Source organism: Molothrus aeneus, chromosome 18, assembly GCF_037042795.1.
Source record: "Molothrus aeneus isolate 106 chromosome 18, BPBGC_Maene_1.0, whole genome shotgun sequence".
Lineage (NCBI taxonomy): Eukaryota > Metazoa > Chordata > Aves > Passeriformes > Icteridae > Molothrus > Molothrus aeneus.
In genome coordinates, this window is record NC_089663.1 from 9,658,954 (window position 1) to 9,664,009 (window position 5,056).

Consider the following 5,056-nt stretch of genomic DNA (forward strand, 5'->3'; position numbering starts at 1 on the left):
GCGGGCGGACCGGGCTGCCCCGCGGCGCCGCCCCAAATCCCGACATGGATCGGCGGCGGCCGGAGCCGGGGGCGGCCGCGGCACCCGCGGGGTTCGCGGTACCCCCCGTCCGCTCTGACGTGAGGCTGCCCCTGGATCCCTGGAAGTGTCTCCGGCCAGGTTGGACGGGGCTTGGAGCAAGCTGGGATAGTGGAAAGTGTCCCTGCCCGTGGTAAAGGGGTGGGATGGGAATTTTCGGTTTTTTCAACCCAAACTACTCTGGGATTCCGCGGTTCCGCAAGAGGGGAGCACCAGAGGCAGCCCCAGCCGCGGAGCGCTGAGCTGCCTGCAAGCCTCAGCGCCCAGTTGGACGCATAAGTTCGGAATTAATTTCCTCATAATTTATTAAAAGACGTGCATAACAAAAACAGGATACAAATAAATGCGTCTGTGTGACACCCCATCGGTGCTCGTTGAACCACTTGCTGGCAAATAATGATGCAAAACAAGGCACCCAGGTGTCCTCAGGCTCCGAGCAGAGATCCCTGCTCGTGTTCCTCCTTCAAGTAGTAGTAGCTCCACTGCAGCCAAGCAGATATGCAGATTTTAAGTGCTTTCTTTTCTGAATTTCGTCAAATATGTCATAAATAATTGGCTCAATGAAAGGCTAAGTCAATGACAAGTCTGAAGTTTGAAACTCAGCGTGTTTTGAGTTCTTTTCAAGTGCCGCCACTCCTCCTGCCTACATCTTTATGAAAGTTAATGATCTGATTAAAGCGAGGTAGAGCATACAGCTGGGAGGATTTCACCATGTGCCTCATTATGAACCGTCTGAGAACCTGCTTTTTGTTGAAAATGTTAATTTAAGCCAACACTTTCCACCGGAACAGATCCACTGGGGAAGGTTTCTATTCCACCAGTGGCCCCAGAGCAAAGCTGAGGCTCAGGGTGTCCAAGCAAGTGTGGAAGGGAGCAGAGGAAGACTTAGGGTATGTTCCTCCTGGAAGTTCAGGGTAAAGTGTCCCACCAGCCCTGTTTAAAGGTTTCACTGATCTAAGCTACACCATGGAAAGGGGTATTTTTATCTCCTGAAATCCCCTGGGCTGGCAGGACTGCTGGGGCTGGCTGTGGTTCCCGTGGTTCTCCAAAAGCTCTTCCAGAGCCTCCACGCGGGCTCTCCATTTGTGTGGGTGCGATGGGAGGGAAATTCCTCTCACCACATCCTCAGCCTGGTAATGTTACTGGGCACGTGCCTTGTGCTGGCTCTCCCCAAGGGACTCCCCAGTTTTGCAACCCCTCTGCCCAAATCCACGGGAAGAGCCAGGTTTCATTCCCTGAAGCAGCAGCAGCAGCAGCAGCAGCACATGGGGCGGATCTCAGCACTGACCTGAGGGTGTTGCTAAACACCCCAAGCAAACAGAAACCATCGCCCTGGCGAGGAGGGCCCTGTGTTTGCTCAGAGGTCTGGATGGCTTTACAGCGGTGGTTACAGCAAGTGCAGCCACCAAGATGCCCCTTAGGATTCCTAATGCTCTCCTATTCACTGCTGTGCCACGTTTTCACTGTTATTAGCTGGATATTATTGTTGTGAAGACGTCAAAGACATTCCTGGTGACAGTTTCTAGGAAGTGAGGTCTGGCGAGGGCCAAGTTAAGGAATTTGTTCTCTTCTTTCTGCTCTTGGTGCTGGCGTGGCAGCAGCAGCAGCCTCCAGGGTGGTGGTGGGTGATAAGCAAAGGTGTTTTCTGCTCTGCTGATTTCCCAAGCGTGGCTGCAGCGCAGTCAGAGGTGGTGGCACGTCCCCAGAGCCACCCTGGGCCCTGCCTGGGGAGGCAGCCCACATCAGGCTATTCACACTCACCTCTAGCACCACGTGCATTTTTGGTGTTATATTCAGATATTTTAAAGGTCACTGGGACGGGTATTTTTTAATAACAGAGTGGAATCAGAGATGATTTTTTTTTTCCCAATACAAGTAGAACAGGCAGTGCCAGCCTCCTCCTTTTCAGGGAAGTTCAATTCCCCAGGTGCAAGCCTGCAGCTTTCCTTAGCCTGTGTTGCGTCCCAGGCCGAGTGTTTGCATTGTTCTTGTGTTGTTTTATGCCTCCTGTGTGGGGTTTGGTGTTTGTGAATGTTTATAAACAGTGCTCTGGGGATTCCCCCAGGTAAAGGAAACCCAGAGTTAATCGATGCCAGGGTGAGCAGAGGTCAGAACACGATACACTCGGAATGCATTTAAGCATCTCCTGACATTTCTGTGGATGGTGATGGATTCTGCTCAATCAATTTAAGTGTGTCTCCAGGCCTGGCTGGGCTGCAGGCTCTGCATCCACTGCGGAGCCAGGAGCCCAACCTCCCCTCTGCCGCTCCTTCCTTCCGAGGAGCGAGTTCCTCCTACCATCTGTGTGAGATTTAAATGTTTAATTTCGCCCTGCTCTGCTTCACAGCGTGACAGATGATATTCCAGGGAGCTACGAGGCTGTTGTAGATTTATTAATGCGTCCCACACTGACACCATCCCATCAAGATAATGCTGCAACACATTACCCAGGACGGAGCCGCATCCGTCCTGTTGCCCTCCAAGCTGTGCCAAATCCCATATCAAATAAGATCTCCTCTCTATGCTGATGCCAGCAACATCTCTCCAGGGGGGTGTTCACATAAAAGATCATTAAATATTATTTTTAATACGATTTTTACTAATATTTCTGACACACTGCCAGAAACGCACATAGGTGGAGATTAAGAGCATCGAGGAATGTTTAGCTCAGTTCCCTCCATGGGCTGTTGCTCTCTAGAGAGAGGACAAATTATTTGCTCCTCCTTGCCAGCCCTGGTGGAGAATCATTTCTTGGTGATGGATCCCCATGGGAGTCTGACTCTCTGTGGCTTGTTTATAGCAAGGTTATGTTTTGCTGCAGTTCTGGTACTTTTGGGGTGCCTGACTGAAGGGGAGGGGGCAGAACCCCTTTCCCCACACTCACCTCAATGTTCCCAAGGAGCTCCTGAGCACGGGGTTACCTGGGGGGGAAGCAGCTCCTGCTTAATGAGGTTGTGTGAGGATTCATCAGGCAGCAGTGCTGCAGTGCCTGGAGGCCAGTAGGACAGGCAGAAGTACAGAAATACATTCCTGGGAATTCCAACGCCAGCACTCCCCATCCCACAGCCTCACGGCTCCCGTGGCTTTAGCCCAGCATCCCAAAGAAACAGCCTCACTCCAACCCCTCTGCCTGTCCCATTCTGCTCTTTGCCAGGCCCTGGGGTGGCTTTGGCCCCTCTCCCCTGCAGTGGCACATCCATGCCAATCCCACAGGCATTCATTCCTCTGCAGCATCCACACCCAGCCTGGGGTTGCATCCCATCTCCTTAGTGCTGCACTAATAAGTGGTGAGAGGCAATGTGGAAAACAAATAGAGTAATTAATGGCCAGGGCTGCTGCTGCTTTTATTCACTGTCTGTTCCAGGAGGAGCAGTTTTGCAGAAGGCAGCCTCTGCCCTCACAGTGCCCTTGCATTTGGCACCCCAAATTCCCCAGCTCCTCAGAGAAGCAGGGTGGCTCTTTTGCATCTCTGTGGATCCCTCCTGCTTGCTCCTGAATACTTTTAACAAAGCCACTTCAGCCACCTCAGGCAGGTAAAGCCTCAGTGTAGCTTATCATCATCATGTTCCCTTTTGCAAATAGCTGACATGATGAGGAGGTTGGGTTTTAATTAGGAAACAAGTGGCAATTCAGTTCTCAAAAATATTATTCACCATCAAACATTTGTACTGGCATAGTCAGACTAGCAATAATTATGTCCTCTGGGGGCAGAGATAAGAGCAGAGTTGAAAGTCATGCAGCATCTATAAAGACTTGCATGAGAAAACACAGGCACGAGAAGACCGGGGCCTCCCGTTTGCAATTGCATCACACCACCCCTCTCACCATGTAATAAAAATACCTCACTGACATTTTCCTCTGCACATTTTCTTCCCCTGGCATGGCACACAGCAATGTCCTGGTGCTGCCTCCCACCCCAGGCTGTGCCTTGCCAGCTGCAGCCTGGAGCCCTCACTGTGACCCCTGGGCAGCAGACACAGGGACATTCCTGATGGCACAGCTTCCCTCCCTCCCTCCCGATAAATAAAGGAGCATCACCCCCTCACCTGGCCAGGGCAAGCTTTGAAAGGAGCAGCATCAGCACAAAGCTGGGTGGCAGAGCCAGCACTGCCACACCAAAACCATCCTGGGTGGCACTGGGGTGGCACTGGAGAGATGGAACTCTCACTGCAGGAGGGAGAGCCAGGGATCTGCATCAACACCCAGCCCTGGTTCTGCTCCTTAAACAGCATCACCTGGGACATCCCACTGCACCCACCTGGGCTCCTCTGCAGGGACTCTCACAGGGCAGGGAAGTTTGAGTCATTTTCACACATGAATTTCCACCTGTGGTTGTCCTTACAGGTCAGTCATGACATGGACATGGCATCTGGCTCACTCCTTGCTGGAGGAGCTCGTTCCAGCCCTGCTCAGGGGGATTAGAGGGGCCTGAGAACCAAGGGCAGTGGGGCACTGACCCTCACAGACTCCCTCCCACCCCTCCTGGGTCACAGGGCACCTTCCCCGTGTCCCCCAGCCTGTGACACCCCATGCCAGGCTCAGAACTGACCCATCCCCAAGAACTCCCGGATTTAAAAACACTAGAGTGTGTTGTTACAAGCTAAAGCAAATAAACCCAATGACAACTGGAACAGCAAATGTCTCAGAGCCCCACAAAGAGTCAAAGTGTCCCTGTTCAGCACTGTGGTAGGATCAGACACTGCAGGAGCATTTTCCCTGCACAGATTGATCAGACAAACAGATGTCAAGAGGGACCCATTGAGCATTTGCTGTTCCACAGGCTGGCTTGAATGTAACTTGATAAAGGGAAAAAAAAAATCAATAATTGCCTACTTTGGCTATAAATTCTGAGGGACAGAGGGAGAAAAACCAACAACTGTGCAGATATTGAAGCACTAAAAGGTAATTCAGATTCTGTGACAGCATCTATGAAAGGTAAACCGTGCAGTGCTGGAAACGAGAGCCTTTCTCCCCTGGG